The sequence below is a fragment of the Arachis hypogaea genome, chromosome 15 (assembly GCF_003086295.3).
Source record: "Arachis hypogaea cultivar Tifrunner chromosome 15, arahy.Tifrunner.gnm2.J5K5, whole genome shotgun sequence".
Lineage (NCBI taxonomy): Eukaryota > Viridiplantae > Streptophyta > Magnoliopsida > Fabales > Fabaceae > Arachis > Arachis hypogaea.
In genome coordinates, this window is record NC_092050.1 from 34,431,278 (window position 1) to 34,454,669 (window position 23,392).

The following is a 23,392-nucleotide window of genomic DNA, read 5'->3' on the forward strand; positions in this document are numbered from 1 at the left end:
TGTACTATTTTTCCTTTACTAAAGTTTTTTTTCCCATTGGTTTTTCTTTAGTAAGGTTTTAATGAGTTATAATCCTAAATGGGTATCCAAGGGGGAGTGTTGTGATAAGATCAGAACGGATGCCCATTAATATGGGTAGCTAATTTTATTTTTCAACACTGAAGGGCTCAGCTTCTCAAGGCAACCCAAAGTTAATGAAGTTGAAAATATAAACTTCACACACCTAAAAATAGAGAAGCGATATGAGAAATAATACACATAATAAAATATAAAAATATTTTTCTCTCTCTGTACGTGCAATATATATAATATATATGAATCATCTCTATTATAATGAGATAATAATATTGGTGAATATTAATATTAGCACTACAAAAAAAAAGAGATTAAAATGCCATTTATATTATGGAGGTTTTGAAAACCTGCCATAATATTTGGATATTGTGGTGTTTTTTGTTGCTGCCGTTAAGTGATTTGTTCTTAGTGGCGATTTGGATCATTACAGCGGTTCCAACCCGTCGTTATCTCCCATATATATAAAAGCCCAATTCGGCAATTCTATCCCTAATTTCGGAAACACTAGGTCGTTGCTGAAGACGCGTGCGTACACTACTGCTTCCATTGTGTGGCGATCTCTGATCCTATGCGTTCCCTGACGATCTCCTCCGGTGGCATCTCCTCCTCTGGCGACGATCTCCTCCGGTCGGTCTCCTCTAGCTTCTTGCTGTCCTCCTTCTCTGCCAAAATTCTCAGTGCCTCCCTTTCATTCTCCCTTTCCTTCCATTGATGGTACTTCTCTCTCTCTCTCTCTCTATCTCTCTTTCTTTTTGGGTTCGCTTCTCACTCAAAAATTTGTTGTAATGGTGAAAATGTAATGTGAATTTTGATAAGGACAATGTTTGATGATGGAAACCTAGTGCAGGAGAATAGCTTCATATATGTGAGTGTTATTTCTTCTTTTTCCAGCTTCAGTTTGTAAATTATAGCTTAAATTATAGCTTAGATCTTTATAGAACTAATTAACTTGAGTTGATAATAATAATTACTAGTCTCTATGTTCCTGTCACAAATGCAGTTCAAATTTCTACATTAATTATTACTCTTTCTTTGCTATATCATGTAATTTAAGCGCTGGTGGAGTGGAGGATTTGGATATGAACTGTGAATTGGGATCTTAGATCAGAAGCAACTTATTTACCTGCAGAAGCTCAATACTAGCTGGTGAAATCCAACTTGATGCTAACTGCAGTATTGATTTGAACCTAGATTTCAATAGGTATTTTTATTTACTCCTTTTTATTGTTTTCTCCATTTGTTCACTGCTTATTATCAGAGATTTTCTTTATTTAGTCTTTTTCTTTAAGTTGTTGCTTATTAAGATGGAATAAGATTTGATGGTTGTTACTGTTGTTGTCATATATTGATTTCTAATATTGATTTTTGTGTTCAAAATTTCAGATGCTTTGAATTTAATTTAGCTATCAAATTTAATTTTATTAAGAAAATTGCTTAATCTGTATCTGATTTCTGCTGCTGTTCTCATTCACTCAGAGTTTATTAGTGTTTTCATATGTGATGTTGATATCTTTATTCTTTTTGGCAGGGTTCTTCCTAGTAGAAATCTCCAACCTGTAGTATATAGGCTATACTTGGAACTCCTCAAATGACATGCTTTTGAACTTAAATCTCAGATAAAAAGGTCTCATTATCAAAAGTAAGCTTCAGTCTATATAACATTTATCTCTTTCAGAAAATTAGTTAGTATAGCTAATGTATACATGCCAATTAGATTTCTTTACTTTTAAGTCTTTTGGCCGTTCCTTATAAAGATTGAAATTTTAGATATAAACTATTAATAATTATGTGTTGGTAATGTCCAGTTAATTGATTATACGACCAAGTCAATCTTATCTCTTAGTCATGTTGTTGAACCGTTATAAATTTCTATTTTACCCTTATGACAATGTAACATCAGCATTCTAGTGTTCACTGGTGGTTAATCAGAGGTATGATTTGGAAATTGTTATATTATCCTGCATCTATAGCTTTATAATTATATTCATGATTAATTATATTTCTTGCACATATTGGATGCTATTTCCAACTTCCAATAGATACTTCTTGATGCAATTTTTTGTTCAGAACTTCAGATATGCAACTGATTATCAAGCAAGAAATAAATTTAAAAAAAAAAGAAAACAAAAAATCCAAATGGTATTGTTCTACTCAATGACAGTGAACAATTATATTTACACAGTCCTTGGAATTTCAGAATTAGTATAGTTACTCCACACAGTTTTATATTAAATTAGTTTGTATAGATATAAATTGCACCGAAAATGAATTATCAATATGCAGAAGGAGTGTATCTTTTTTTGCACATCATGAAAATTAGTAGAAGCAGCGACTTTTATTTTTAAATTAGCTTTGTTATTCAAATTATTCTACTGTGCCATGCTTATTCTCAATCTTGTTTATTTTTTCTTATATTTGCAGCATAAAGATTTTTGTTCCAGTGACTGTGGTGGCACTCCTGATTTTGATTCCAGCAAATGTGTCAAGTGGGACATTGTTTTTCTTACAAAAAGAATTGGTAGTGAGCGACATTGATAAACTCTCAATATCGAATGTTTCTCCTAAATCCACAAGGTATGGTTACTATTTTAATTACAGATATATTACATATTGCTGGTACTATGATTTAGTACTAATGCAGTTACTTGTTTGTTTCAGATTTTTTGTTCACATAGCATTAGAATACCTGTTCACAGCATGGATTTGTTTCCTGCTTTAAATTTGAACCCCCCCCCCCTCTAAATCTTACGCTTAATTTAGCAGTGACTATATGTACCTCCTCACAATCCTTCATCATTCAATGCTTTGTGTATTTGTTCGATGTTAATTCTCTCATTCTTAAATTAGGTCTTATATTTGTTTCTCCTTTGTTCTAGCTGATTGGATTTGTTATTGATCAAGGCTTAGTTGCCTTAATTGGATTTGTGTTCTTGTAGTTTAATTGGTAACCTATAAAATGAAAGATGCTTAATAAGGTAATAGCTTTATGTTCTTTCATCTGTTAATATATAAATTATATTATACACTCCACTTTTGATGCTAAATTTAATTTGTCTAATTTTAAATTTGTCCAATTTCTTCTTGTTAAGAACTCCCAATCCCAATTTGTTTTGTTCTCTGTGTTTTTCTTCATGATCATTTATGTCAATGTCATCTATACAAGAATAATTAAGAACAACTCAGATTGTATATAAAAATTCTATAAATACAGACTCATGCCTTAGATAATGTAAATATTGATATCTATATTTAGATCAAAATCATCTTCATCAGCAGTCAGGTTATCATTATTAGCTGCCTCAGAAGGAAAATTCGCATTCGAAAAGATCACTGAAAGTTCCTGAATAGTTTAATAAAGTTTATTTTCATGCTAAGTTATATAAGTTACTTTGCAGTTTGCACGTCTCTCTTTATATTATTAATTTTATCATCATGGACAATATGGTCACTTTATTTTTAATTTTATGACTTCCGATTAATTTTAAAATATATAATGTCAGTTAGGCCAATATGTTATATACATGAGCATGCTTATGTGAACCACCTAGCTAGCTTCCTTAGGATTTTGTGTACAATAATTATATTTAATTTAATTTATTAGGTATATATATATATATATACTAAATAAAAAGTTAGGACTCTATATATAATGAATTATATTTTTATAAATGTTGTATTAATTAATTCTTATTGTTCAAATCCTTTAATAATATAATTTGATATTAATCCTAAATTATTAAAAATACGACATTCATATATTTTTAGTTGATTATACATACACACATGATGTATAGATATTGATCGTACATGATATATATATATATATATATATATCATTCTAGTTCACCACATGCATGCTGATTATTTAAAATTTTGAATGTTTAATTTTGATCATTTTAATATATATATATATGTCATTCTAGTTGACCACATGCATGCTGATTATTTAAAATTTTGAATGTTTAATTTTGATCATTTTAATAAATCTGTTGGTGATAATTTTTTATGTGAAACAAGTTTTAGATTTTCTTCAACTCTTGCTGCTAGCTACTTTACTTTGAAAACTTCAAATTTTAATATTTGTTGGAAAAGAAAAAAAAAAGAAAAATTATCATTTGAAAGAGGTAATTATAATTTTTTTATATTTTTTTAAATATTATTTAAGTAAGTTTTTAATATCTAATTTGCATATAAAAGAATAAATTTTTAGCCTTTAGAATAAATATAGATTTTTAATGAATAGATTTTTTAAAATTCCTATTTGTAGTCCCTCTTAGTCATATCAATCGATAAGTCATGGATTGGAAAACCACGAACCACGCATGAGTATAAAGATGGTTTAAACAAGTTTTTGGATTTTGCTTTTGAGTATCGATCTCTCGCGGGTCGTCAGATTAAATGCCCTTGTCCGGTATGTAATATTCTCAACTGTAATATTCTCCGGCCACCTATCACACCATTTCTTTCACTCCTCTTCCTTTCTAAATTTCACTATCTTCCAATTTACATGTCTTTGTTCAGATTTTTCTCTAAATAATGTTCCTGCCACTACTGCTTCCCTTCTACTTCTACTTCTACTTCTACACCACAATGCCTCACAGCTGTTCCTCTTTCCTTCCAAAACACTTAAGAGAGTGAAATATTTCCTAACCACTGTATTTTATTTTAGTATTTAGTAGACCTTATTTTATTGAGTTATTATCTGAAGAGTATATATATTCTAATCAATCGTAGCATCTTATCTCGCTTAGCAATAATCATTTTCTGCTCTAACTTTTTCTTTGAATATTTGGTCGAAATTATGTTTCTTATTTACCTTATTATATTCTTATATTTAATCAAATTATTCTTTTTTTTAAATTTTATATTCTTACATTTTATCCAACTTGTTCTTTTTCTTAAATATTATAGTATTTTCTTGTTTTAATAATGATATTTATCTTGCAGTGGATACTACTAATATTAGCCTATTTTCACCTTGATTCGGAATTCTGATGTATAATATATAGTATTATATATGTAGCTGTTACATTATACCCTACACAAGAATCAATCTTTTATAATATATATCTATCATCATATGTTTTATTCTTTAGTCGCTCAATTACTCATTTATTTATATTTATTTATCTATTTTAGATGAATATGAAGATAGTACACGCCTTTATTTATTAGTGAAGGATGTGCATAAATTACCAGAAGTTTTGCGCATAGTTGTCAATTTTGATAGACAGCGTGCAGCAATAGGAGAAGCAGCCGGACTCCTTGCAGGAGTTTGTGGACAATTGGCCACTGATTGTGTAGCATTTTCAATCAGTTTTGATAAGTGATCAGACATTCCAGAGAGCTTTTCTGAAAATCAATTTAATATTTTTTCCAAGTAAGAAGATTACTTAAACTCTAAAGCTTATTTCTTTGTCATTATTTAGTTATATTGTTAGTTAATATATATTCTTTGTTCCATATTAAAGGTTCGATTTTGCTTCAAAGTGTGTGATAGCTTGGCCAAACAATTTCTGCTCCAATCGCTTGGCGAAAAATGGAGGGAACATAGGATAAAGCTTTGGAATGAGTTTTATGATCTAAGATTGAGTAAAACTGAGATCATAAATAGTACACCAGAAGATATTGCTCTTGATCAATAGGCTTTATTCGTAGAATATCGTTTGAAACTTGAAACTCAAGTAAGTACTTACTCTCCTAGTTAAATGTTGTCCCACTAAAAAGCCTTATATAGTTTGCTGCTGTAAATAGGATATTGAATTCATATGGAATGTTGTGAAAGGTCTTTATATAAAGTTGGTAATAAAAAACCTTTATTCATAGTTTGCTTCCTGCTCATATTTTATTTTATATAGAGTTGGTAATGAACCAGCGATATGTTGAAGGTATGTTATATGTTGAATGCATGTTTGACTCTATTTAATTGTGTCCAAATTTATCTTGCAGAATCTTTGTAAGAGGAATCAAGAAATTTGGCAAAAATAAATAATTTCTCATACTTCAGGTGCTAAATCAATTGCAAGAAGAAGGGCTGAATTGGTAATCATTTCTATGGTTTTGTTTGAATTGGCTGAGAACTGCTATTCTCTAATGCATGATATTGTGTCCTGTATATTATTTTATTATTAAACTAATGCAGATGTTTGACAAGATCCTTTTATTTGCATAACTAATAATATTTTAAGAAAAGGATAAATATGGTCCACTTCTCCAACTAGAAGCCTTTCGAGAGTAATAAGCAGAAATGTCTTTAAGCATTGCAATTTCAAAATCATTCTCATAGTGATCTATTTGCCCTATCCCAATTTCAACAAATATATCTAATATATTCTTTAATAAAGCCTGATCAATGTGCTCCTTTCACGTTTTTTATTAATCTTTAAACAGATAAGGGTTAGTTATCAAAATTTGTAAGCACTGAATGCATAGGAGTCATTTATGTTAGCACCCAATGCATCTCAGTTATTATATTGTTATTGTTAGTTACTTAATTTTATGCATATCTTTTCTTAAATGATATATTTCTTGATTGAGTCTTTCTACTAATCTTGAATTTTAGACAGAAGAGACGGAAAAAGAAGTTAGTAGGGTTCAAATATGGGACATCACTCACAAAAAAATAGATGAAAGTTATATTAATGAAAAGGCTAAAAAAATAGCGGTAAGACTAAAGTGCAATAAATAACTTGTTTGTATTTTTTTCTTTCTTTTTTTATAAGATAATACTATGTTTGATTCTTTCTCTTTCTTTTTATATATGTAGGAAAAGATTGAAGCAAATAATAGTCAACAAGCGGTAGAATCAACCGTTAATTCTCCTCTTGATGCTCTTGGAGTAGTTCTTGGGAATTAAAGAGCACCCTGGTCGTGTTCGTGGTTTAGACATGGGAGCTGTTCCAACAGTTGCTTTCAAGAACAACATTACAAGGATTAATCAGATGAATTTAGGTCCTTCAAATGATGCTGGCACATCATCTACTTGTGGTCTAAATGTGCAAGAAGAGTTGGACACCGTTAAATCGCAATTGTAAGCGCTAGTCTCCTATATTGCTTCTAAGAAAGGAGGTAAAATTTCAGTGAAATTGGCTGGAATGTTCCCTACTCAACAAATTTCACATGTACAAATACAATTTATGTTCTTAATACCTTATTCCATGTGTAATATTTTGACTCTTAAGAAGGAAATGCTTATATTTGTTAGATTTTCAACAATGTAAAAGAATAATAGTCTAACATATAGAATTATTATACAAGGGAGCATGAGATTTTGCAGATTTTTTAGGCTTTTTTTAATTTTAATTGTGTTTTGGTCTGCTGTGTTGAATTTCTGTTAAATCCATTTTGTTACGGTTGAAGGTATTGAGGGGACATAGAAAATTATATACTAGTGTTGTAAGTTGTAAGTTGCAACCATATCCTTGCATTGGAATATTGATAAAGAAAATTGGCTCAGCATTTTGGTGGATATTATTGCCAGGTGATGAGACGCAGAAGCTGGTGAATTAAAAATTATTAAAATAGTTACGTTGCAAGTATAGTTCTTAACTCACCGAAAATCTGCCTATCAATTTAGAAATATGTCACAGAGAATTAAATTAAAAATTACTGGGAGTTTTAAGTCCCAGGTCGTCTCCCAACGAGTTGCAGAAAAGTGTGCTATCTTATTAATCAGATGTTCCAAGAAGTTAAGCTAAGTAAATTGGGATGTAAATTGAGGAAAGTTAAATAATATGAATAAAAGCCTTGACTGGGAGTTGATTGGTTGGAATTTCTATTATTGGTGGAGTGAATGTAAGATTAATTTATAATTAATGGTTGTTCTGTTTGGTTATCCTTTACTAAGTAAGGAAAAGTCAAACAAGCTGGAATGCCAGATCTGTTCACAAGTTGCAACCCACTTAGTTCAAAGGGATTGGCGTTGGTGACAGGATAGCAATCCAACATTTAACCCAATTACAAATTTTTCTTTCAATCCTTCCAACTCAAGAATTCCTTTTAATCAACTCCCCATCAAGTAAGGAAACTACTCATGCATTGTAAATAAAGAATCCATAGCACATAATAGAGAATTAAAAGAAGACATAATTATTGGAATTGAAATTGAATTAAAAAGAAATAGTCCTTGCATTAATTAATCATAAAAGTATTCAAATAACAAAATTGAACAAAACAGGGAACATGGAAGAATGAAACCAAGTTAAGAAAACAAACTAGAATGATGAAGTCTTGATGGGGAAATAATTCTTCTCAATGTTCCAATGCTAAGACCAATTGAAAATTAAAATTCTAAAACCTAGAGAGAAAAACCTAAGAGAGTAAAACTAGATCTGAAATTGTCTCTGAATGAATGTGTTAATTGTTTCTGCATGTTCTCTGACTCTAGTCTGCTGTTCCGGGCCGAAAACTGGGTCGAAATAGGGCCCAAAATTTCCCCCAACGAATTCTGCAGATTATGCAGATCGCACATGTCACGCGATCGCGTCATCCATGCGGACACGTCATTCGCGCTTTTCCTCGCCACGCGTTCGCGTCGTCCACGCTACCGCGTCGCCAGAACTTTTACAATTCGCGCGGCCGCGTGAGCCATGCGACCGCGTCACTGCGATTTGCTCTCCTTCGCGCGGTCGCGTGAACCATGCGACCGCGTCACTTCTCACTGGTTATCTCCTCAAATTCTTGTGTTTCTTCCATTTTTGCTAGCTTCCTTTCCAATCTCCAACTCATTCATGCCCTATAAAATTTGAAACACTTAACACACAGATCACGGCATCGAATGGAATAAAAGAGAATTAAAAATAAATAATTAAAGTCTCTAGGAAGCAGTTTTCAAACATGTAATAAATTCAGGAAGGAAATCTAAATGCATGCTAATTTAATGAATAAGTGGGTAAGGATCATGATAAAACCACACAATTAAACACAATATAAACCATAAAGTAGTGGTTTATCAACCTCCCCACACTTAAACATTAGCATGTCCTCATGCTTAATTGAAGGAGATAAGGAAATAAGTATGAACATGTAGAAACTCATGAAATGCAGTGCAAACCTACACATATATAAATAAATGCAACTATATGATTCTTGTCCACTTAATCAAATGTAAATAAGCTCTTCAAAACAATTACAAATCAAATTCCACTAATTTTATCATTACACAATAAAACAGATAAAAGTGCAAGAAAATAGCTCGTGAAAGCAGGGAACATGAAAATTCAAGCATTGAACCCTCACTGATAATGTATGTATGCTCTGATCTCTAGTGTATAGGGTGGTCACTCTATCCTTCTCTAATCATACTTTCTAACTTTTGTTCTTCTCCTAACTAATCAACAATAGTTAATATACCAATGCAAACATCATGAGGTCTTTTCAAGGTTGTAATGGGGCTAAGGTATAGGCAAGGGTGTATATTTGGTCAAGTGAGCTAATAAATTGAATCTTTAATTAACCCAAGCTCTAATATAACTTGTATACACTTAATGTCATCTTTAAAGTTCATACCTAGCTACCCAGAATTCCCTTTTTCAATCCATACTCATGTATCAACTTATATTTTTGGTTCTATCATATGTGCATTGATCTTCGAATTCTGAATTCAACATTAGGGTAATTTTGTCCCCTTATTTATTGATTTTTCATATTTATTATTTTATATATATATAAAATAATAAATATGAAAAATCAATAAATAAGGGGACAAAATTACCCCAATATAAATAAAGCTTGTCAATGCACATAGATTTTTAATTCTTATATTTTCACATGAGTAGGTATCCAAATTCCCTTTAAATTTTCATGACACATTCCCTTAACAACTTTTGTTCCCACAATTTCCCATACTTAACTAGCACACACAATTCTATCTTAAGCTAACTAAAGATTCAATTTGGGATATACGATTATTTTTCGGCTTAAGGTTAGTAATGTGGTAAAATATCGAACAAATGGGAATTAAAGGCTCAAAGTGGTTAACAAAGGTAATTGAAAAGGGTAGGCTTAATTTGGATGAGTGAGTTTAAACAAATAATGGCCTCAATCATGTGCAAGCACGCAAATATAATAACTATTGAACATATAAGATAAAACAAAATATAGATTACAATCATAGAGAAGTAAACACACAAGAACGAAATAATTATGGTTAAATAATGTAACCATTCATAAAGGCTCAAATCTTTCACAAGTTGTGTGTTCTTTAACTCAAATATCATGTTCCAAATACAACTCAAGCAAATTTATCATAAAAATTTTGAAAAATTAGTGAAATTTTGTTCCAAAGATAGATTTTTAAAAGAAACTTATTGTCTTTTCAATCAAGTAGAACATGCATGCAACTATCCTAACCTACGCAATTTATTCTATTCTATAAAGGAAAGAAAATCTAACTAAAATATCCTAATTATTGGTGCCAGAGAAGAGAATTTACCTCCGGAAGTCAGGTACTGACCGACCTCCCCACACTTAAGGCTTTGCACCGTCCTCGGTGCCATCTGTCAGAAACAGGGGTGGGCTGGTAGCAGTATCTCCACAGGCGGGGCCGTCATGGCTCCCTGTGCTGGTGAAGGAAGTGGAGTCCGGGGTGTCTGAGTCTCTAAAATGTCCCTTGAGTAGCTCCTTGAGGTGTTTGAATCGGCGCTCGTTACGACGCTCTCTCATCTTTGCTTTCTGTTCTTGCCGATCCAACCGTTCGATTATCTGCTGGAGCAATTTCTCAGTTGTAGATGCTTGTGGTGTTGAAGAAGGATTATCTTCAACTGGAGCAGTAGGAAGGCTTGTAGTGGCTGCTGAGAGTCTGAGGTATTTCCCGTTAGGGACATACTGATCGTTCCGTGGAAGCATGGCTTTGGTGTCCCCAGCTCTGTAGGAGACTCCGGCTGCTGAGACAAGATCTGAGACCAGGGCGGAGAAAGGTAAGTTGCCCGCAATTTATACGTGTTCCATAGCATTCCGGATATGTCTTGAGAGATTCAGAGGTTGGTCTATAAGGATGCACCATAGGAGAATAGCCATGTCCGCAGTGAAGGAGGACTCATGAGTGCTCGGAAAGACGTAATGGGACATGATCTGCGCCCATACGCGAGCCTCCAAGGTAAGTGCTGAAGCCAAGATTCCCTTAGGGCGGTACGGTGGTATCCGTAGATCCAACGGCTGCCAGGTAATGCGATGACTCCGAGAACGGAGTCCCAGTCGAATTGGTATCTCTGGCACTGAAGGGCAGCTTCTTGAAAAGCGTCCATTCCTGCTGGAATAGGGGGAAGATTCAGAGCTTGCTGAATGGCCTCTTCTGTGATGGGGACTTGCTTTTGCCAGACATAAACAGACTGCAGGGTCGGCATGTAGAAGTTGGAGTAGAACTCAACTACCCAAGAAAGATTGACCTGCCTCGGCTGTCTCCGTAGGAAACCCATTGTCTTCGCTCAAGTTGCGGCTCAACAAAGGTGGCAATATTGGACGGGAGGATAAGAAGGTATTCATTGTTATAATTCTTTTCTGCCATGATAGGGAACATCTGCTCACAGTAGCAATTGGAAAATCGCGCAGTGTCCTTTGCTGGAAAGGCTTTCTCCTTTTCATCAACTTTTATTATCCGCTTAACTCTTTTTGTTGAGGGCTTGACGGTGGTTGAAGAAGGCTCTGCCACTAATGCTCTTTTAGTTCCTCTTCTTGCTGGTGGTTTGGAAGTTGCTTTCTCCTTTCCTTTCTTGGTGGCCATCCTGAAAGAAGGGAAGAGAAAGAAAATTAAATTTAAGGAGACATACAGCAGGGAAGGAAACGAAAAAGAGGGTGAATGATGCACAGCAAAATGTAGATGACATTAACACATGCTCTCGAGTACATATGAAAAGCCATTAATGGAAAATAGCTAGTGCAGATAAAAACAAGTGAATGCAAGGTGTTTATTGGCATGCTGGCAAAGGGCATGAGTAGCATAGACCAAGCATTACTTCGTAACAAACCATCACGTTTGTATTGACAATTGAATTTAATTAATAAAATAATAAGGAGAATTTGTGAAAAGCAAGCATTGAATAGTAGAATAAAGTAATGTAGAAAAGTGCATAGGGCTATATAGGCTTTTTCACAAACACATGGCATGCATGGTAAGTAAGATATAAAAAGTATGAAATTGAACATGCAAGTAATCCTCTTAAAAATAATAATAATTGTCAAATAAATTGTAACAAGTCACAAGCATATAATGAGGGATAATGACTCAAAAATTTTCTAGCACCATGTAAAAAGGGAAAAAAGAAAATGAAATACAAAAGTGAAAAGAAAAAGGAAGGAAAAAGAAAATAAAAATGTATATAATATCATAAGAATGATGGAAAAGAGAAGAAGGAAGAAGAAGGTAAAACCTTGTTAATGGTGGTGAGAAAGATAGAGAGTGAAAGGTGAGATAGAAGGGGGAAGGAAGAAATAAGGAGGGAAAAGAAAAATTAGGATTTGGGGGAGAGAAAGATAAGATAATTTGGCAATTTAGGTTGAGCCGTGCGGCGCATGCGACGCGGCCGCGTGGGGCACGCGTTCGCATGGGTGCGCGTCAGGTAAGGGGACGCGATCGCGTCAGTCACGCGGTCGCGTGATCCGTGTTACGCTGCTGGCGCGAGTGCAGCCTCGCTCCAGCACAACTCTCTGTTCGATTTATTTTAATTACCAAATTAGTGTGACGCGATCGCGTGGGTCACGCGATCGCATGAGTGTGCGTTATAAAATGGGTGACGCGGCCGCGTCGGCGACGCGGTCGCGTGAAAAGGATTGTGCTTCCAACACCAATCCAGCACTACTCTTGCACAATATCTCAGTGTGCACCCTTTTACGTCGAAAATTCAGGGCACGCGTTCGTGTGGGAGGCCAGGATTCCCATGCGATGCGAACGCGTCAGGGACGCGGTCGCGTGGGTCGATTTGTGCCATTGGCACGCCTCCAGCCGGACTCCAGCCGAACTCTCTATTCGTTTATTTGTTTTCTCCACCCCCTTTGCGACGCGGACGCATCGCTGATGCGATCGCGTCGCGCGACGAAAAACCCTTTTTTTTTTTGGAAATATAAAGACATGTAAATGAAAGAGCACGAAAGCACTAATAAAGAGAAGAGTTATTAAAGAAGAAAAACTAAAAGTGAAGAAAAGAACGATCATACCGCGGTGGGTTGTCTCCCACCAAGCACTTTGCTTTAACGTCCGTAAGTTGGACGCTCCACTAGCTCAATCGGCTGCTATGTGGGGATCTTCCAGGCGGAAGATCTCAAGCTCCTTATTTTTCTGCACCTTCTCACCATGGTATAGCTTCAGGCGTTGTCCATTAACCTTAATAAGTTCAGAGCTTGAAGGATGGCTTAGGTGATAAACTCCATACGGTTCAGCCTTCTCTACTCTGTATGGACCTTCCCATTTTGATCTCAACTTACCGGGCATGAGCCTTAGTCGAGATTTGTAAAGGAAGACAAAATCTCCAGGTTGAAACTCTTTCTTCTTGATGTTCTGATCATGCACAGCTTTCAGCTTTTCCTTGTAAATTCTGGAGTTCTCATAAGCTTCTAGGCGAAGGTTCTCCAGTTCCTGCAGTTGCAACTTCCTTTCAGCTCCGGCGTTCTCAATTCCCATGTTGCACTCCTTAACTGCCCAGAAGGCTCTGTGTTCTATTTCAACTGGGAGATGACAAGCTTTTCCATAAACCAAGCGGAAGGGACTCATCCCAATGGACGTCTTGTATGCTGTTCTATATGCCCACAGTGCATCTTGTAGCCTGGTGCTCCAGTCTTTTCTGTGAGGCTTTACTATCTTTTGCAAGATACGCTTAACTTCTCTGTTTGATACCTCGGCTTGCCCATTAGTTTGGGGATGGTAAGCTGTTGTAACTTTATGGATTATCCCATGCTTCTTCATCAATCCTGTTAGTCTTCTGTTACAAAAATGGGTGCCTTGATCGCTTACGATTGCTCGTGGTGATCCAAAGCGACATATAATATGGTTTCTCACAAAGGAAACAACAGTGTTAGCATCATCAGTGCGGGTAGGAATTGTTTCTACCCATTTGGAAATATAATCCACAGCTAACAATATATAAAAATATCCATTAGAATTTAGAAATGGACCCATGAAGTCAATGCCCCAAACATCAAAAATTTCACAGAAGAGCATATATTGTTGAGGCATCTCATCCCTCCTGGATATATTACCAAATTTCTGGCATGGGGGGCAGGATTTACAAAACTCAGCAGCGTCTCTAAAAAGAGTAGGCCACCAGAATCCGCAGTCTAAGATCTTTCTAGCTGTTCTTTGAGGGCCAAAATGTCCTCCACTCTCAGATGAGTGACAGGCCTCTAAAATGGACTGGAATTCTGATTGAGGCACACAACGCCTAATTATCTGGTCAGCGCCACATCTCCATAAATATGGGTCATCCCATATATAATATTTAGACTCGCTTTTCAGCTTGTCTCTTTGATGTTTAGAAAAATGTGGAGGAAATGTGCGGCTAACTAAATAATTAGCAACAGGTGCATACCAAGGGATTACCACAGATACTGCTTGCAGGTTGTCAAAAGGAAAATTATCATCTATAGGAGTAGAATCATCCTTAATATATTCAAGGCGACTCAAGTGGTCTGCTACTAAATTCTGATTACCACTCCTATCCTTTATTTCTAAATCAAATTCTTGTAACAGCAGTATCCAACGTATAAGTCTTGGTTTGGATTCCTTTTTAGCTAATAGATACTTTACAGCTGCATGGTCCGAATACACTACTACTCTAGTACCAAGTAAATAGGCTCGGAATTTATCCAAAGCAAAAACAATAGCCAGAAGCTCTTTCTCAGTAGTAGTATAATTGGACTGGGCAGTGTCTAAAGTCTTAGACGCATAGGCAATAACAAAAGGATCCTTACCTTCGCGCTGAGCCAGCGTTGCTCCTACTGCATGGCTGGAAGCATCGCACATGATTTCAAACGGCTGACTCCAGTCTGGTCCTCTCACAATTGGGGCTTGAGTTAGAGCAGTCTTCAGCTTATCAAATGCTTGTTCGCAATCCTCACTGAACTCGAACTCAATATCCTTCTGCAGTAATCTGGACAAGGGAAGTGCCACCTTACTAAAGTCCTTAATAAATCTCCTGTAGAAACCTGCATGGCCAAGGAACGAACGGACTTCCCTCACAAAAGAGGGGTAAGGTAAACTAGAAATAACATTCACCTTTGCTGGGTCTACAGAAATACCATTATTAGATACCACATGTCCTAATACAATCCCTTGTTTTACCATAAAGTGGCATTTTTCGAAATTCAATACAAGGTTTGTGTTAACACATCTATCTAATACTCGAGATAATCCATCTAAGCAAAGGCTAAAAGAATCACCATAAACGCTAAAATCGTCCATAAAAACTTCCATACAGTCCTCAATAAGATCAGAGAAAAGACTCATCATGCACCTTTGGAAGGTAGCTGGTGCATTGCACAAGCCAAAGGGCATTCTCTTATAAGCATAGGTCCCAAAAGGACATGTAAAAGTAGTCTTTTCCTGATCCTCAGGAGCTATATGAATCTGGAAATAACCTGTGTAACCATCTAAAAAGTAATAATGTGATTTACCTGACAGACAATCCAGCATTTGATCAATGAATGGAAGTGGGTAGTGATCCTTATGGGTAGCTTAGTTGAGACGCCTGTAATCAATGCAGACTCTCCAAGCATTCTGAACTCTAGTTGCTATGAGCTCTCCATGCTCACTCTTCACTGTAGTGACTCCAGATTTCTTGGGCACCACTTGTACTGGGCTTACCCATTCACTGTCTAAAATGGGATATATGATACCTGCTTCCAATAGTCTGGTCACTTCCTTTTTGACAACTTCCAAGATGGTGGGATTCAATCTTCTCTGGGGTTGACGGACAGGTCTTGCTCCCTCTTCTAGAAATATTCTATGCTCACATACTTGAGGGTTGATTCCCACTATGTCTGCCAAACTCCACCCAATTGCCTTCTTATGCTTCCTCAGTACATCAAGTAACTGCTCTTCTTGTTGAGAAGTCAGTTCCCTTGCAATAATAACCGAAAGCTTCTGCTCATCCTCAAGATAAGCATATTTGAGATGTGGAGGGAGAGGTTTTAATTCTAACTTTTGATCATGGGCAGGCTCTGGATTATCTGGGGCTTGTAAAAGGGCGAAGTGCCCTCACTGTCAGTTAAGAGGGTCCCCACACTGGGACCTTGTCCAGTGTGCCTCTCTTCAAACTCTTCTTCTTGAATTTCAGCCACACTTTTGTCTATGACATCACACTAGAAGATAGAATGATCTTCTGGGGGATTGTTAATGACTCCATTCAGATTGAAGATTACTATGCAGCCATCTATTTCAAAGGAGTATGTTCCTGAAAAAGCATCCAATTTGAATTTTGATGTCTTCAGGAATGGTCTTCCAACTAGGATTGATGATGGCTTGTCTGAATCATTGTGGGGCATCTCCAAGATATAAAAATCAGTGGAAAATGTGAGCCCTTTAATGTTCACCAAAACATCTTCAGCAACTCTAGCCACTGTAATAATGCTTTTATCTGCTAACACAAAACGAGCTGCCGACCTTTTTAAGGGATGGAGCCTCAAAACATCATATATAGACAAAGGCATTATACTGACACATGCTCCTAAATCACACATGCAATCATAAATTACTACACCACCAATAGTACAACTAACTATGCAAGGACCTGGATCACTACATTTTTCAGGTAATCCTCCCATTAAAGCAGATATAGAACTACCTAAAGGAATAGTTTCTAATTCATTAATTTTGTCTTTATGGATACATAAGTCTTTTAGAAACTTTGCATATTTAGGTACCTGCTGAATAACATCAAAAAGGGGAACAATTACCTGCTGCTTCCTGGGCTTCCTTGCAAGTTGTGGAAATGGAACGGGAGTAGTGTTTTCTGTGGTGCCTGCGCTTTTTGGTGCTTCCTCCTGTGGTTGAGCTATCTCTTCTTCAGCTATGTCCTGTATATCCTCTTCCTCTTCAATATCTTCGATTTCTACCACCTCTTCAGCTGAGGCATATTCTGGTGAGCTTGGTTCCTCCTGAATCCTCTCCTGCAGTGTGGTTCCGGACCTCAGGGTGATAGCATTAATGCCTCCCTTTAGATTGGGTAATGGTTGAGAGGGGATTCCAGTGGTGCTTGAAGGTTGGTTACTGGAATTTTGTGCTGATCCAAGCTGTGTCATAAAAGCTTGCATAGTAGAAGTGAAACCATTCAGACTGGCATTAATACTATTCATGATGTTACTTTCCATGGCCAGTTGTCTTTTCTCAAAAGATTGCAGTAGGTCTTCAGTAGAAGGTGAAGAAGAATGGGTAAATTGAGAGGTCTGCTGCTGATTGTTCTGTGGTCCTTGGTTCTGCCTCAGGTGAGGTGCTCTGTAATGTTGATTTTGCTGCCTATTGTTGTTATTGTTCCACCTCTGATTTCCCTGATTATCTCTGCCTCCTCTGTTATTGTTGTTCCTCTAATTCTGGTTTGAATTGTCCTGCCATCCATGGTTATTATTTTCACCTTGATTGTACCCTTGGTTGGGACGGTCATAGAAGTTGTGAGTGGATGCTACCATGTTGTCTTCTTGTTGGAGCTGTGGGCATGCATCAATGTAATGGCTATAATCAGCACAGATTTTGCAAATTCTTTGTGGGACTAGTTGTTGGTTTTGCTGTGGTGGAGGTTGAGCTTGCTGAGCTTGTTGATTCAACTGTATTTGCTTCAGTAAGTTGGTTATTTCACAGATGCTTTGAGTTAGAGCAGCAGTCTCTCTGCTAGAAGATACTTCTGCAACAGCTTTTGAACGGCCTTGCTTTTGTCTATGGTTCCTAGTGGATTCATCTAAATCACTGATCAATTGCCAAGCTTCATCAGTGGTCTTGTACTTCTTCATAGACCCATTGCTGGCACTTTCCAGTATGGTCTTATCTTGGGGCTTCATACCCTGTGTAACATAGCTGAGTAGCACGATCTTGTCAATCATGTGGTGGGGGCATGCTTCCAGAAGATTATTGAAGTGCTCCCAGTATTCAAAGAGAGTCTCATTGTCATCCTGAACAATTGTGGAGATATCCTTCCTTAGCTTATCAGTAACTTCAGATGGAAAGAATTTCTCCAGAAACTCCTTTCTGAGTGTATCCCAGTTGGATACATTTGCTAGAGGTTGAGTGCAGTACCACTCTCTTGCTTTTTCCTCAAGAGAAAACGGAAAAGCTTTCAGCAAAATTGAAGTTTCATCAGTGCCATCACGCCTGACAGTAGAACAGGCTGCCTGGAAATCTCTCAAGTGCTTGATAGGCTCTTGAGCAGGTAGGCCATGAAACTTGGGCATCAAATTTAGCAGTGCGGGTTTTATTTCAAAATCTGTAGCTACCGCTGGATGATGCGCTTGAAACGGTTGCATTGTAAAATTAGGGGCTCCTTCCTCCTGGATGGTAACTCTCCTAGCTGCCATGTTTTCTGCATGTAAAACAACCAAATCAGTAGAACGGGGGCTGGTTTCTTCCTCAGATTCACTTTCAGATCCGCCCTCAGAGCGGGCTAACCGACGCTGTTCTCGCCTTATTCGTGAAATTGTCCTTTCAATTTCGGGATCGAATATTAGCAAGCGCGGATCAGGAAGTGAACGCGTCATTTGACGAAAGAAACATGCAGCTCATAGTAGCAAAATAAAATAAAATGCAAATAAATAAATTCTAATTTATAAAATTAGCACTCTATTGCAACTCCCCGGCAACGGCGCCAAAAATTGATGAGACGCAGAAGCTGGTGAATTAAAAATTATTAAAATGGTTACGTTGCAAGTATAGTTCTTAACTCACCAAAAATCTACCTATCAATTTAGAAATATGTCACAGAGAATTAAATTAAAAATTACTAGGAGTTTTAAGTCCCAGGTCGTCTCCCAACGAGTTGCAGAAAAGTGTGCTATCTTATTAATCAGATGTTCCAAGAAGTTGAGCTAAGTAAATTGGGATGTAAATTGAGGAAAGTTAAATAATATGAATAAGAGCCTTGACTGGGAGTTGATTGGTTGGAATTTCTATTATTGGTGGAGTGAATGTAAGATTAATTTATAATTAATCGTTGTTCTGTTTGGTTATCCTTTACTAAGTAAGGGAAAGTCAAACAAGCTGGAATGCCAGATCTGTTCACAAGTTGCAACCCACTTAGTTCAAAGGGATTGGCATTGGTGACAGGATAGCAATCCAACATTTAACCCAATAACAAATTTTTCTTTCAATCCTTCCAACTCAAGAATTCCTTTTAATCAACACCCCATCAAGTAAGAAAACTACTCACGCATTGTAAATAAAGAATCCATAGCACATGAAAGGGAATTAAAAGAAGACATGATTATTGGAATTGAAATTGAATTAAAAAGAAATAGTCCTTGCATTAATTAATCATAAAAGTATTCAAATAACAAAATTGAACAAAACAGGGAACATGGAAGAATGAAACCAAGTTAAGAAAACAAACTAGAATGATGAAGTCTTGATGAGGAAATAATTCTTCTCAATGTTCCAATGCTAAGACCAATTGAAAATTAAAATTCTAAAACCTAGAGAGAAAAACCTAAGAGAGTAAAATTAGATCTGAAACTGTCTCTGAATGAATGTGTTAATTGTTTCTGCATGTTCTCTGACTCTAGTCTACTGTTCCGGGCCAAAAACTGGGTCGAAATAGGGCCCAAAATCGCCCCCAACAAATTCTGCAGATTATGCAGATCGCACATGTCACGCGATCGCGTCATCCATGCGGACGCGTCATTCGCGCTTTTCCTCGCCACGCGTTCGCGTCGTCCACGCTACCGCGTCGCCAGAACTTTTCCAATTCGCGCGGCCGCGTGAGCCATGCGGTCGCGTCACTGCGATTTGCTCTCCTTCGCGCGATCGCGTGAGCCATGCGACCGCGTCACTTCTCGCTGGTTATCTCCTCAAATTCTTGTGTTTCTTCCATTTTTGCTAGCTTCCTTTCCAATCTCCAACTCATTCATGCCCTATAAAGTCTGAAACACTTAACACACAGATCACGGCATCGAATGGAATAAAGGAGAATTAAAAATAAATAATTAAAGTCTCTAGGAAGCAGTTTTCAAACATGTAATAAATTCAGGAAGAAAAGCTAAATGCATGCTAATTTAATGAATAAGTGGGTAAGGATCATGATAAAACCACACAATTAAACACAATATAAACCATAAAATAGTGGTTTATCACCAGGCCATAAGAGTGTCAGAATTTTTGTTCATTAAATAATTTCATATTAATTTTAAAATTTGACTTTGGAAGCTAGCTTTAACTTTGTTCATTAAATAATTTCAGATTAATAGTTTTATATTCATATTTCTATCATTTTTTATTGTACTCATAATTATATTTTTGTTGTAGGGATTGGATCAAGAGAGTGAGATTCCATCACCAAGAGAGTTAGGAAGTTGGTCTTCTGGAGTGAGCAACAAAGAAACATGATCTTGTATGATACAAATTTTATGTATTAAGTATTATATATATATATATATATATATGTTAAGACGAATTATTGAAAAATATTATCTTTGATACTTTGTTTTTGGATTATGATTTTTGATTTTCGAAGACCATGTATGAATTAAAAATCTTGTTATGATATTTGATTTAAGGTTATGCCTTCTTGGTTATTATGAGATTTTAAAGTTTGAGTTCTAAAAATGTCGCTTTAAATAGGTAGTTTTGATCTCATTTTAAAAAGTAAAAAATTGCCATCATACTTAGATAAAAACGACGGCTAAAATTCACCATTTTAAACGAAAAGTATGCCATCAAACCCTGGTAAAAAGGGCAGTAAGAAACGCCATTTTAAACGAAAAGGGTGCCATTAAACCCAGGTAAAAATGGCGGTTAGAAATGCCATTTTAAACGAAAAGGATGCCATTAAACCCTGGTAAAAACAGCGGTTAGAAACGCCATTTTAAACGAAAAGGATGCCATTAATCCCAAGTAAAAACGGCGGTTAGAAATGCCATTTTAAACGAGAAGGGTGCCATTAAATCCTAGTAAAAACGGCGGTTACAAACCGTCATTTTAAACAACAACAAAATCGCCGTTTTATTTGGTTAAAATGGTGGTTAAAACCGCCATTTTAACCGCCAAAAAACCGCCGTATTATCCACTGGTTATTATGGCGGTTTTCAGAAAACTGCTGTAATAACCAGAATGGCGCCCAGAATTTTAGCGTTTCTTGGGAGCGCCATTTTTGATAATAATGGCGATTGTAACCGCCGTAATTACCTTAAAAAACCGTCATTTTAACTTTTTTTTGTAGTGTAGAATCTTCTATTTACACTTTTTTATTTTATATTTATTTTCTCTTCCTTATTTATTTATTTTATAATAGAATATAATTATACCAGTGTCTTTCAGAGAGGCTCACCAGCTGCCTTATAACACCACGTCTTATCTTCTTTCAAAAAAATGATAATTCCACTCCATATTTGATAATCTTATTCTATATATAATTTTTTTTATATTATATAAATTTTATAATAAAAAATAAATTACTAAATGCTATAATATGATGTCCAATCAAAATTATTTGAGTGGTTCAAATGTTAATGGTAGACATTGCTAAATTTCTAAAGTTGGACTCAATATTAATAAAATTTGAAAAAATAAACTTTGTACATGTATAAATAAGAGATATAGTCTGATATAATATCACAATAACAATATATAAAATATTCTTCTCTCTCTTTATATTTACGTTGCAATATATAATACTAGTAAATATATAGAGTATTCTTTTTTTTTTTTAAATAAAAAGAAAAATTTAGAGATCAAATTTATTTGTTACCTAGGTTATTATTTTTATTAGTTTAAATGCTGATGGTAATTAATTATAATAGGAATACATAAGTAGTATATAAGATTAACCACAAAATATTTTTTTTTAACTTTCTGTTTTCATTCTTTAAAATTTTCAAATGAGAATAACCAATTTTTTTTCTTCTCTCAACTTTCATTCTTCTTCTCTTTTCTGTTTCGTCAAACCATTAACATCACATCTTGAATAGCTTAGGACATAAGATTTTTTTATTATTTGTGCACCTTCTAAGTATTTATTTAAATATTGCTATAGAAATTCAGATCAAATGAGTAAGTCATTTATCAAATATAAAAAAATTTTATTACTTACAAAATATATAATAATTATGATTATTTTTATCGCATTTTTAAATTATTTAGGGATTATTTTATTAATAATATCTTTCAAAACTTTTTTATAAGCAGCTGAATCTTAGTAATTAACCCAAAAAAAAAAGACATTATCAAAATTAGAATGATAATATCTAGTCTTATTTTAATATTATTTTTAGGTTTAATTACTCTACTAGTCTCTATAGTTTTGCACAATTTTCAATTAGGTCCCTATACTTTTTTTTCTATTAATTGAGTCCTTACATCAATTTTTTTTATTGGGTCCCTACACTTTTTTTCCTTTTATTTAAATCCTTGTACCAATTCTTTTTTTTTAGTTGGGTCCTATAAAATTAAGCCAATTACTACTAAGAGGGACTTAATTGAAAAAAAAAATTGGTGCAACGACCCAATTAAAAAGAAAAAAAGTATAGAAACTTAATTAAAAATTTCACGAAACTATAGGGACCAACAGAGTAATTAAACCTTATTTTTATTTGGAAATCTCTCACTGTATATAATCTAATACCATATTTAATGGGTTTTGTTAAATAAGTATGGTTTTACGTACTAAAACAAAGAGTTATGTGTATTTTAAATTAATTGAAGTTTACATTGTTATGATTGTAGTCACAAACTTTGAATTTTTTTTTCCTTGTATTTTTTTCTTCGTTTCATTTTTCTCCTAACGGAAACATAGTGAATTTTACCAAACTTAAAACTTTACAGAAAGCAAATATGATCGGTCCTAAATTCTAGTCAAACACATTCTTTGATTTTTATGAAAAATATAAGAATAAATTATTATTTGTACATACGAATATTCAAAATATCTATAAATCTATTTAGGAAAAAATGAAACTAATATTGAATTTATAAAAGATAAGTTCTAATTTAAAAGATTATTCGAACCCTAAATGGATTGGATTCATCCAAGTATTACCGCAGCACCACCACTATTACCACTGTCACTGTTATGGTGCTACTTATGTTATTTACTGGACCTAAATTTTTTTATCTCAAATCTCAAACCCCAAATCATTTCACCAAAGTCTCAATAATTTTTCCTTTCCACAACAACTCCATTTTTTCTTTTCTTCTTTA

General features: G+C 35.1%; 1 long non-coding RNA gene across 4 annotated transcripts; it reads left to right on the forward strand.

The window, feature by feature from the left end:
* Positions 1-427: 427 nt before the first annotated feature.
* Positions 428-7,352, forward strand: LOC112750166 (uncharacterized). 4 transcript variants are annotated; one of them, XR_003175389.3, is made up of 10 exons: positions 428-789; positions 892-940; positions 1,130-1,276; positions 1,604-1,714; positions 2,497-2,649; positions 5,215-5,455; positions 5,547-5,759; positions 6,025-6,117; positions 6,638-6,739; positions 6,842-7,352. It is a non-coding gene; the product is annotated as an uncharacterized lncRNA (long non-coding RNA). The 4 variants fall into 4 exon arrangements; XR_003175392.3 differs by having other exon boundaries at positions 564-789; positions 918-940; XR_003175390.3 differs by having other exon boundaries at positions 567-789; positions 1,076-1,276.
* Positions 7,353-23,392: the final 16,040 nt, after the last annotated feature.